General features: G+C 39.8%; 1 pseudogene; it reads right to left on the minus strand.

Moving 5' to 3' along the window:
* Positions 1–2,183: 2,183 nt before the first annotated feature.
* LOC140334746 (NXPE family member 4-like) lies at positions 2,184–11,643 on the minus strand (annotated as a pseudogene).
* Positions 11,644–13,150: the final 1,507 nt, after the last annotated feature.

The raw sequence follows: 13,150 nt of genomic DNA on the forward strand, positions 1-13,150 counted from the left end.
AGGTTTAGAAAAGTCAATCTGTAAATGGATAGAGAACTAGCTTAAAGATATCATCCAGAGAGTTGTAATTAATGATTCATACTCTGAATGGTCTAAGGTTATTAGTGGTGTACCCCAGGGTTCAGTGTTGGGACCTTTACTGTTTAACATCTTTATAAATGATATAGAGTTTGGGATTAAAATACCATTTCTGTGTTTGCAGATGACACCAAACTATGTAATAGAATTATGTCCATACAGGATGTCTATAATCTACAAGCAGACCTCGATGTACTGTTTGATTGAACAGCCAAGTGGCAAATGACATTTAATATAGATAAATGTAAAATTATGCACTTGGGGGCTAACAACATGCATGCTTCATACTGTCTAGGGGGAATACATTAGGGGGAGTCAGAAATGGAAAAGGATCTGGGGGTTCTGGTATTTCATAGACTTAATAACAACATGCAATGCCAAGCTGCAATAACAAAAGGACATTGTGGAATTGGGGAGAGTGCAGAGAAGGGCAACCTAACTAAAAAAAGGAATGGAGGAGCTCAGCTATGAGGAGAGATTAACTGAACTGAATCTATTCTCCCTTGAGAAGAGACGTAAAAGGGGGGATATGATCACCCTGTATAAATATATAAATGGTCCATATAGAGAACTTTCTTCCCCAATATTCACTTTGAGATCATTACAAAGAACAAGAGGGCACTCTTTGCGTCTAGAGGAAAAGAAGTTTAATCTCCGGATAAGGAAGGGATTCTTCACTGTAAGGTCTGTGAAAATATGAAATCGGCTCCCTCAGGAAGTAGATTCAGCAACTACTATAGATTGCTTTAAGAAAAAGCTGGATGATTTCTAGAAGCACAGAATATAACTGGGTATTAAGGCTTTAAAGTAAAAAAAAAAAAACAGTGACTGTTGATCCAGGGAACATCTGATGTGCCTCATGGGATCAGGAAGGAATTTTTTTCCCCTGTTGAAGCAAATTGTACCAGGAGGTTTTTTTTTTGCCTTCCTCTGGACCAACTTTGTCCTATAGGGTTTTATATCTGGGACATGTTTATTATCCTAGTGGTTGAACTTGATGGACTTGATGTCTTTTTTCAACCTAACCTACTATGTAAGTATGTAAATATGTAACGTATTGGAGGAGACAAACATTCTTCATTGACATGTTTCATACACATAAGGATGATATTTGCCTTTTCAATCATTCATTTAACTTTTAACAAAAAAAAGTCCATAGATGTCAAGGTGTGCTATGAAAAAATGTCAGGATGTTTTTGGCCATAGTGGGTGGTCATAGCCTATCTTCTTGGCCTTTTGAATAAATGCTCTCCAGTTTCACCAAAAATACTACCAGGCTGCTATGGCCGCTCAATCTTTTATCTTATACAGACATCCCAGGAGCAAGAAGTAAAGTGAGGGGTAATGGACAGCACAGAAACAAGAAATTAGGTCGGGCATTATGAAAGATAACAAAACATTGGCCAAGGCTCTATGGCATTTTCCACAACTCAAATCAAAAAGTTTTAGCCAGATATGAACAAGGACCAGAAATCTGAATAACTTCAAGGGAATTTTCGACCACACACAGGCCATTGGGGTAAGCACATGGCCTCCAGTGGTTACAACAACATCTAGGCCAAGAGTAGTACCTATGGGGTGGGGGTGTTCTGAGCCTACTCCATATGCTACTGGTCACTTATTTCCTATTGAGATAGGAAATAATATAGATATAGAGATATTGTGGATCACATTGCCGGGAAGAATGTTGGCAACTGCCTGGATGTAAAATCAGGAATGGCAAATAATTATCAATTAATATATTTCCTTTAATAATTGCAGAGCATAAAAAAGGAATAAGTGAAGCAATTATGGAATTTGAAACACAGTCAATAATGTAGGCAGCAAGGGGCTGTGTTAGCCCAAAAACAGCAATTATGGTCAGCAATTATGAGGAAACATGAGGATCCTAACAGTTTTTAGGAGGATCCAGCAATATGAAGTGCCCATGGGCAGACTAGTAGCAATGGAGCCCTTTTACCTAGAAGAGCCCCAGGCATGTATTTTGTGCCCTTGGTGCATACCCACCATGTGGACACCCACCAAATCCCTAAGGATCTTTCACAAAGGAAGTATTTGTGACAATACGTTGTTCCATCCCATGATCTTTTCAATTTGTTTTCAAGCTAACAAGCAAAACTAAATGTCAGACTCATAATACTGGCAAGTGTATCCCCTGGAGGATGAACTGTCGCTGTGGCAGAAGCCACCGTCATGTCCCAGGCATCTACAAAGCCCACGTTAAGGCCCTGAAAGACTTCTCTCAGCACAAGATAACGGGTATAACCATGAAAGTCTCCCTGTCTATCCACCATTGCAAGGATTTCCCTGTTTTTTTCTGATTTATTGATAACCTTTGTGTCTGGACTCCGGAGGAAAAGACGTTCTACTGCTTTACGTACATTAAGTGCCCTTTTGATGAAAAGTTTAAGAGGGAATTGTCGGAAATGTTGTCCCATGGTTGATCAATCTGACGGCTGGTGTACATGTCCTCCTTGAAGTAGTAAAAGCCTGCGTGCTCCAGGGGGAAGCCATGTCTTTTATAGGAGACGTAAATGTCCTTTTCCATATTGAGAGCTTCAAGGCTCTTTGCCCAACCGCCCCATCCTTTTAGATGGTATCGGAAGTATTTCACAACTGTTGGAAGCAAGAATAGGTCTGAATTATTGGCAATATATATTCTTTGCTCATTGCCTAAAAGAGATATTACAGCACCACCTATAGGTGTAACCTGGAAATATGCCTAGTCCATTAAAACTCAATGTAAAACTCAGCTAGCGGGACCCACAGGTATATTTGTTGGTGTACCCAATATGCCTGGATTCTAAGCCAATATTAAACATGGCACTTCAACCTGCTTGACTCCAAATCAAGTCCAACCAAACCAGCCCTACCACATCCTTACAAAAGTGTATTGTGGTAGTCTCTACTGACCACAGAGGCTCCCATATTCAGTGGGGCTGGGATCCTTCCTTATGGGTTGCCTACCCGGCTTTCTCTGTCATTTGAAACCACCACTACTTCCCACCACTACATATCTCCCATCCTATTGTGTGTGAAATTCCCCCACCTACTAGATTGTAAGCTCTTCGGGGCAGGGTCCTCTCCTCCTGAATCACTGTCTGTATTAGTCTGTCATTTGCAATCCCTATTAAATCTACAGCGCTGTGTAATATGTTGGAGCTATACAAATCCTGTTTATTATTAATAATAATATTAATAATAATATGGGTGTCCACATATTCAAAGATCTTACTCTTGTTAGAATATGTAAAATATATGTTTTAAATTTGATTTTTTCCCATGGTTCGATGAGATTGGAATAGAACAAATCAAGTGACCTGCACAAGACTTGACCTCAACATTGATGAGCACCTTTGGGATTAAAGGTAAATGCTATGAGCCCGGTCTTTTCATTCTACAACTCCAAGACTCTGTTGGTTAAATGGGCACGAACATTGCCCCAAATAAGTAAAGATTGTTCTAGCATCAAAGAGGAGATGAAGGGTCATAATAATGGCCAAGGTTTTAGAATGGGATGCCCAACAAGCTCATACTGGTGTGACGGTCAGGGTCCAAAAATATTTGGTCTTCAACTGTATTTGGAAGTTGACCTCAACACTAGTAAACATATTTTTTGATAAAACATGACACCAATTATAAGCCCAGTCTTTTTTCCACATTCCAAGACTCTTTTGGTTGAATGGGCATGAAATCCCATCAACACAGCCCAAAATATAATGAAAAGGCTTTTCGGAAGAGAAGATATAGGGCCATAATATTGGTCAAGGTTTCAGAATGGGAAGTCCAATAGGCTGATATAGGTATGACAGGAGGGGTCTGCAAATATTTGGTGCCAGACAACCAGTCTTATATAAATAATATAAATACTACAGTACTGTCCTCATATAACTTCTTTGGATTTCTTCGGTAAAGTGCATGATGAACTGGCACAATGTAGAATCTCCTATGAGGAAAAGATTCCTCCCTTCCAGACACTTTATGAAGTCTTCTCCGGTCCTGTAGACAGTCATGTTGCAGTAGATTGGATTCCAAATATTGTTGAAAAAATATCCATTTGGGAAAGGAGACCCTATTCCTGTCTGGCATTTAGGCTTAGGGGTTAAAGTATGGCCTGGTAAAGAGGTGATATAAAAAACAAGATCAATAAAGTTGAGCAAATTGCTTTCTGGAGTCCTTGCAAAATTTGTTTTGGAACACCAATCTAAAAATATATTTGTTTACTTGGTGAGCCCAAAATGCAAAACATTAGACATGGTGGCCCACACGGGCATTAGTAATATTTCCCTTGATCTTCTCTTATATATATGTATGATTCTCAGCCATGCAATGGATGCCAAGAAATGCAGCTATAGTATAGTATTCTATTTTCTATAAGTACCATTGTGATAAGAATAAATAAGGCTCGATTTATAAATTATTCCCCTGTCAATTCTGGATTCTTTCATAATTTTTATTACATTTATTGCATTTCCAATTCTACAGCTGTGTACTGTCGAGATTAGCCACTAGATGGCAGAACAAGTCATTCTTTTTAATATGATGAGAATAAAATGGTGATAAATGTAAATGATACACAATAGAAAAGTAAGGGCTAAAGGAGTGAAAAAAATATCAGAAACAATATCCTTTCATCTGGACAGAATAATAAAAATTAAATAAATAGGAAAACCATCATCTTACCATTACATCAGGATACTGTTATAGGTGGAAAGTTTTGAGGGATTTCAACAGCAACATTTGAGGTTAGAAAACAAAATCAAATTCTACAATAAGAATATGAGAGATAATAACACTTTTGCTTTATTTTAAACACCAAGATATCATTACTAATTCTCAGAAATGGAGTTGATAAAAGGAGCAAGCTGGGGACAGTCAGGCTGGGGAGGGAACCATTAAATGATACTGGACTTCCTCCAACATGGAAATGAGTCTCTCGCTTTGCTTCATGGGCCTGATTTATTAAAGCTCTACAACACTGGAGAAGATACACTTTCATCACTGAACCTGGGTGACCTGGAACCTGGAATGCATCTGGTTCAGGATGGAAAGCAAATAGGAAATGACTCTAGCTTTAACAAATCAGGTCCAATGTGTGAGAATTGAAGGTTGAGCTACTGAGATCTGTACATAGAATAGAGAGGTTTATATGTGAAAAGATGTCAGGAACTTTCTTCATGTCCCTATGCGCAACATGGACCTAAAGAGACCCCCAATACCCACTTATACTGCATTCAGCAAATGCAGAAGGACCTTCTGTTGTTCCAGCTTCTCCCATTCCTATCAAGCTGATGTAGATGCTTTTGGTTACAGCAACTGCATTTGGAATAATTTAAATCTGCTATTTACAAATTATGTAATTGTTTTCCCACCCTCACCTAGATTCTTCATAGGGGGTTGGATTGGAAGTCCAAAACTGCAGGAATAAAATTAGAAGTTTAGGGCTCACAAGAAGACTTTGGTACTCTAAGTTAATCCCTCTAGTGGCAAAATAAATTATTGCAGCCTCTAAAGATGTTCAGTTAGTTCAGCTTCCAAAGTGCAATGCTTAAAGCGTGTAAAAAAAAAACTAAAAAAGCTAAATCGGAATTTCCCCACAAAAAAAGTGTTAAAACAAAGAGGCTTCAATGTTAAAGTAATTTATTGAATGTGTGTAATTTGTGTTACTTTTTTTGTAAAATTTTTTCCAGGTTATCCCACAATGACAGGATGATTCTCATGGCTGTGTGGGATCCCTGGGCACTAGAGGTTAAATGAGGACAAGTCTCCCCATTCATCACCTCTAGTGCTCTGTTATTGGCTGATGACAGCTCAAGCATCATAAGGATTTTCCTTCCCCCAGCCAATTACAGAGCACCAGAGGTGATGAATGGGGAGACTTGTCCCCATTTAACCTCTAGTGCCGGGGATCTTCTCATTGAATGCAGCCGCATTCTTTGAGAACAGTGTGCGAATACCTACACTAGAGGTTAATTAACCTCTAGTGCCCTGGGGATCGCAAACAGGAGGATTCCCAGGGAATCGTGTGAATCCCCTTTGAATCCTCTTGTTATATTTCCTTGATCTTCCGATGGTTTCAGGAAATCAGTTTGCTGAAATTTCGCGGAACTTTTGGAAGTTCGGGGGAAATTTTCTCGAGAATGCCAGAGGCATTATTACTCATCCCTATTAAAGGGCTAAAAGAGCAATCAGGGGAGCGGAACTGTCACCTGTTCTCCCCTGATTGCTCTTGCAGTTCTACACAGTCCCGAAAAATAACCCAAATTTTCTCCCCATTGACTTCAATGGTGTTTCTAATTCGACCTTTGATCGCCCGAACAATATAGATAGAGAGATAGATAGATTTGATGTAGAATTAATCAAGTGCCCTGACCACAACCCCACTGAACACCACTGGAATTAAATGTAAAGCTGATGGTTAGCCAGGTCTTCTAATTCAGCCTCACAAATTCTGGTTGTTAAATGTCCACAGATTCCCATAATCACACTACAAATTGTGATAAAACTTTTTTTTCAGAAGAGTGGTGACTAATATGTGTATGTGAATTGGGGGGAAAGGGGTAACGCCATATGAGTGGCCATGGATTTGGAATGGGAAGTCCATTCCAATGAAAAGTTTAGCTGTCTACAACTTTTATAGTATACAACATTATAAATTCATAATGGTGGCCATAAGTTATCCTAAGGCTTTTTCTTTCCTGAATAAATAACATGTATATCACAAATTCCCATATTTAGATAGCCATTGCCCAAATAGTCAGCCTGTGTTTTAATGGGGTCTTGCCATTAAGTTTTAAATGAAAGGCAATAAGGGTCTGCTGTTTAATTCTTCTTAATGTAGTTATAAGTGTTACAATCTGATTGTAAAATGCCTGAACAATCTAGTTCACATTAACAAAGACTTCTGTAATATGAAGAGCCAACAATACTTTATTATTTCAGCTGGAAATAAGTTATAGGATTTCACTCCAAAATACTCAAACACAGCAATAAACAACAGATGGTTGATTGAAACATTTGACCTGAAAAAGACTTTATGACTTTGTTCAGTCATGGCAAAATTACAGGTTCTCATGTAGGAGCCATTCCCCCTCATCTGCAGATACTTATTCACTACCTCTAAGATGTTCAATTAAGGGCACTTGTGGGTGTGGAGGAGCATTTGACACCCAGACACCCAGATCAATCAAGGAAATAAGGAAGAAAGAAGGAAGAAAGTCAGTAAGGTCCAACATTATTCAACATGGAGCTTACTTTGGATTTTGATTACTGACTTGGATGGAAAAATTGAGCAGCAGTAAAAGTTTGACACAGTTAGAATGAGTGGGAGTTGTTCTTTAAAGGGACCTAGCCCATTTTCTTTGAAAATGCAACAAGAAAAATAAAAAAACATCAATTAAGTGATACTCTCATCAGTGTTTCTCAACCAGAGGTTGCTAGGGGTCCTTTGAGCAATGAGCAGTTTGTGCCTCTCAGGTCAGATTAAGTGACTCCAATGATCTTTTTGGCCATCTGTAAGAGTGACTCTTCCCAATGGCCAGCAATGTAAGAAGAGCTGGGGATATAGCAATTAAAGCAGGGGTCCCCGAACAGCTGAAAGTTTTTTCAGGGGTTCCTCTATGTTAAAATGGTCAATAAACACTGCTTTAAAGAATGAAGAGCATCTAGAAACCTCCACCCAACACAAGGAAAAACCACCCGTTCTTACTAAATATTATGAATAAGCTGCTGCATAAATGTTATACCTCTCAAAAAGTTGCGTTTCTTCTGGAGTAAGATACGAAACACCACAATCGAAACCTCCCATGGAATTCAAGTTCTCGCAGGTGAAGTTTGGAGCCTTGTAGCAGTAGAAGGCTTCTTCATAGACTGGATCCACATACTCACAAATCTCCTTGCTTTCCTCTTCGTCAAGCTTGAACCCACATATAGTATTGACTTCCTAGCCAAACTTTTCAAACTTTCCCTGGAATGCAAAAACACCAAGACTGGCATGCCTAGCTCTCCAAAGAGCAGCCACACCTTCGCTGGGGTGTAACAAGATGGAGACTTTGGCTTGTCCCTCCCAATATAATGGAAAGTGGACGTGATATGAGCCATTGTTGAAATCTTCTACCCTTCCAGATACATATGCCCCAAGTTCTGGAGATAACAACCTTGGTCTTATGAAGTCTCCACCATATGTTTTCCTATTTCCCAAATGATCGTACATATCAAGCTGTACCACCAAGTCTTCTCCCACACAGTATTGCTCCTTGAGGTTCACTATGAAGGCTTTGCTATTTTTACCACTGGTGGTCCTGTTGAAATGTATGAATGGGGCATTAGGGATAAGTTTTTGGATTTTCTCATACAGGATATGTTAACTTCGAGCTCCGTTCTTGTTCAAGGAGCTAGCGCTTTATCTTTCTGCTTTTGCACCGGATTACAGCCATTCTGAAAAAACTGTTTCAATGGCACCTGCAAAGCATTATTTAAATGAAATCAATTACTTTTGCCAAACAAAAAAAGTTCTTTGAGATAAAAAAAAAAAAGACTTTCTGTGACTCTCTAATACTGGAGAAGATAGACTAACAAGGGAGAACCTGGGTGGTCCAGTAAACTTGGAATGGAGGATAATGTACAAGATTGAATACTATCTAACTATCAAGAATGAATCCATTTCTGGTTTGCTGGATCAACCATCTTCTCCTATGATGGTCCATCTTTTTCAGTCTTTATTAAACTTTAATAAATCAGGTCCAATATGATAGCACAAATGTCATGTATATCATCCTGGAAAAGTAAAGCAAAACTTTGGATAACACTTTTGTTTAATATGTATAAAATATAGAAGGGTTAGAAAATCTATCAGGTTGTTAAAATCAATGTTTGTATTGTGTTTGGGATATGTTAAACCTGGCTGTCCTGTTGATGGTTTTAGTACCTTATGAGTTAATGGCTTGTTCCATTCTCAGTAAATGTTTATACATTAACATCTGATCATCATGCCATTTACAAATCTCTCTATCTAGGGTGGCAGAAATTACATATATATATATAAATATATATATATATATAAGATACATCTCTATTCCAGTCCAGTGACTTAAAATCAGAGACAGCCAGACAACTAGCATGTTCAGAAAGATCTCAAACAGACACTGGCCCTTGCTTTTCGAAGAACATCATTTCACATTAGCTGATTTGCAACAAGTGACCAATGCCTGTGGTTGCTATCCTTGGATAACCCCCTTTACCCCCAGCACCCCACCATTGGTTAATGAGACTGCCCATCAGAATGATTGTTATTAGTAAAACTGTAATATACTGTCTGATCGTGGCTATCTGTAAGGGTGACATTCTTCCCAATGACCAGCAATGTAAGAGGAATTCTTCCCACTGACCACCACACTAAAATACTGTGAGCTGTGGGTATAAAAAATATAGCAGGGGTTCCCTGAAGACCTGAAAGTTATTTCAAGGATCCCCTATGATATAAAGGTCAGGAAACACTAATACTGATCATGCCTATTGGCAATTTATCATACTGTAAAATCTAAAAAAAGAAATTTCTTTCCATCATTCTCTCTCTGGCTTGTACATTGGAAGTCCATGTCTTCAGCTGGCTTCATTTAACCCCTAGTACAGGACTCATTCCAGAACCAACAGGCATTTCTTGGCAAAGTGGTTCAGTTTAATATGTATTCTTTAGAAATGGACTATAGGACTAGGAATGTCTGTTTGTCCCTTTCAGATATCAAGCAGCCTGTTATAGCTGTAAGGTATAATATGCTGTATGATATGGTATAATGTATGATTAATATATATATATATATATATATAATGCAAGTTTTTATGCCGGGAAAAGAGTGTGTCCATGCGTTTCAGGTCTCAAGGAACCATTGCTAATACCAATTTATCAATGGGAAGAATGGCCTTTACATTGGTTGCCAGTGGTCAAAATGCCCCTTACATTGGTGATTAATGGACAGAATGCTCCTTATGTTGGTGACTAGTGTTCACAATTCCTCTTATACTGGCGGATAGTGGTCATGACGCCCCTTACATTGGTTGAAAATGGTCAGAATGCCTGCTTAATGTGGTGGCTAGTGTCAAAATGGCCTTCACATTGGTGGTTAACGGTTGAATTGCCCATTAACATTGGAGACTAGTGGTCAGAATTCCCCTTATGTTCGTGAGTAGTAGGGGGAATTCCCCTTACTCTCAGTCAGAATGCACTTACATTTGTAAAAAGTGGTTAGAATACCCATTAATTTGGTAGTTTGTAGTCAGAATGCCTCTAACATTAGGCTAGTGGTTAGAATTTGTCTTAGATTGGTGGCCATAAGTCAGAATGTCGCTTACTTTGTTACGTTGCTTACTTAGTTTATGGTCAGAGTGCCTCTAACATTGGTGGCTAGTAGTCAGGATGTCCATTAGATTGGTGGCTCATGGTCAAAATTCTCCTTACATTGGTGGCTAGTAGTCAAAATGTCTGTTTCATTAGTGGTTAGTGGTCAGAAATCCTGTTACATTGGTGGCTAGTAGTCAAAATGTCCTTTACATTGGAGGCTAGTGGGCAGAATCCTTCTACATTGGTGGCTATCCACCAGAATGCCTCTTACATTGGTGAAAAAGCTCCTCTTTAATATTGATGTGACAGGTGCTCTTTAATATTGATGTGACAGGTCCTCTTTATCACTGATGTGACAGGTGTTCTTTAATATGGATGTGACAGGTGCTCTTTATTATTCATGTGACAGGTGCTCTTTAATATTCATGTTACAGGTGCACTTTAATATAGATGTGACAGGTGCTCTTTAATATTTATGTGACAGGTGCTCTTTATTATTCATATGACAGGTGCTCTTTAATATAGATGTGATAGGTGCTCTTTAATATTCATGTGACAGGTGCTCTTTAATACTCATGTGACAGATGCTCTTTATTATTCATCTGACATGTGCTCTTAGCACTACGGCCTTTGCAGCACTAGGTCCCAGGTTCGATTCCCAGCCAGGACATTATCTGCATGGAGTTTGCAGGTTCTCTCTGTGTCTGCCTGGGTTTCCTCCGGGTACTCCGGTTTCCTCAACATGCAGTTAGGTTAATTGGCTTCTCCCTAAAAAATGACCTTAGACTACATTATTGACATATGACTATGGTAGGGACATAGCACTGCGTAATATGATGGCGTTATATAAATACTGTGTAATAATAATCGTATTATGTAACTATATATAATGTATCTTTTTACATGTGTTTGGAGGCTGTAGAATCTCTACACAGTCCTGAAAAAAAACCTGAATTTTTCCCCCATTGACATTAACGGTGTTTGACATTCGACCACCCAAATAATTTTGGTCTGTTTGAGCGAATAGCTGAGCGGAGAGAGTGCAGAGAAGGGTAACTAAACTAATAAAAGGAATGGAGGAGCTCAGCTATGAGGAGAGATTAGCTGAACTGAATCTATTCTCCCTTGAGCTACCCTGCTGTGAACACGGTTCCCCATGCAACAGGAGCTCCACCAACACCAGCAGCACCACGACCAGGGCCACGTCCCTTATTTGACACTCTCCTCATTCTTTGAGGTCACCCACCGAACTACCAGACTGATTAACTATATTTGTTTCCTAGTCAGGTATGCAGTGCAGGTGTACCTCACACAAAAATTAGGTATATGTCACCCACTGAACTAACAGACGGATTAACTAAATTTATTTCCCTGTCACGTATGCAGTGCAGGTGTACCTCACACACAAAATGGGAATATGTCACCTACCAAACTAACAGACCCGGCCGGCATCTTACCGGTCCCGCTGGCACCCGACGCTGGAGAGGGAGAGCGACGGACGACGATGGACGGAGGACGACGCTAGAATACGAAAACGACGCTGGATGAGCACAGCGGGACCAGGTAAGTATAGATGCGACAAAAACTCGGGGTTAACCATCCTAGCCTTTTTTTTTTTGCCCGTACGAAGGTCGGGCTTAACGGCTAGGTGGTTAGATTATTTCTGTGTCAGGTGCAAAGCTGGTGTATAGCGCTGACAAAATATTCACTATAGGTCACCAACAGAACAAATAGCCGGATGAGATTCCAAACGCTGTCCCTCACTTCAGCTGCCTGCTTCCTGTCCTTGTACTACTCAGAGCTGATGGGCGGTGCTACACGTGATCAGGCTTTTATAGAGGCTGGGTCACATGATGCACTGGCCAATCGCAGCCATGCCATTACTAGGCATGGCTGTGATGGCTTCTAAGTGCCCACAGCTTAAAAGCTTGTTGATTGGCTGCCCTGCATCCTTTCAACAAGCTTTATTAAATGCATGAACACCAAACTCGAACCCGAACTTTTCCGGCAAAGTTCGGGTTTGGGTCCGGTGCTCAAAATCTTTACAGTTCTGGTTCGCTCAACACTACTTTTGGTCGCCGTCTAGTTGCACTTTCCTATTTCTACCACTAGATGGCGCAATAGCACAACTAAATGTAATAACAATTATCAGCTGTGAGAAGTCAAACAACCAATTAGATTTTATTTCACTTATTTGTTCTCTTTGGATCTATTTGACGTTTTTTTATTTCATCTGTTCAGAAAAATAAATGCTTAATACAGAAACCCATTGGGGGTTAGAAATCTAAATTATGATTTATTATTTACCAGCCTATCTTAATACAGGGGAATGGGAGCCTTGAGCTTTCATAGCATAATAATAATATTGTGTATCTTTTATTATATTTTATTATTGGAACATTTTTGGACTAGCAGCCCATCCAGGGCCACCTATAATAAATCCTCCTCCCTGTGCGGTCACCCTGCAGTCACATTGTATGGTAAGAGAACAATCCTGGCACACTTGGCACCTTTTTTTTGCAGTTTTGCAAAATCTGAAGATCAGAAACACTGCAGCCTAGGCAGCCAATAGGAGCCAAGCAGCTCCAGGCAGGGGGCGGGGCCAAGCCATGGTAAGGCGAGGACTTCTCGCTTTCTTTTGTCGCTAAATAGAGAGGCGGGGAGTTCGCTGCTAAGTGGGCGTGTCTATAGATGCCAGGGACTCTCTATGGAAGAGGCGCATCATCGAGTGGGCGT

This window comes from Pyxicephalus adspersus, chromosome 7 (assembly GCF_032062135.1).
Source record: "Pyxicephalus adspersus chromosome 7, UCB_Pads_2.0, whole genome shotgun sequence".
NCBI lineage: Eukaryota > Metazoa > Chordata > Amphibia > Anura > Pyxicephalidae > Pyxicephalus > Pyxicephalus adspersus.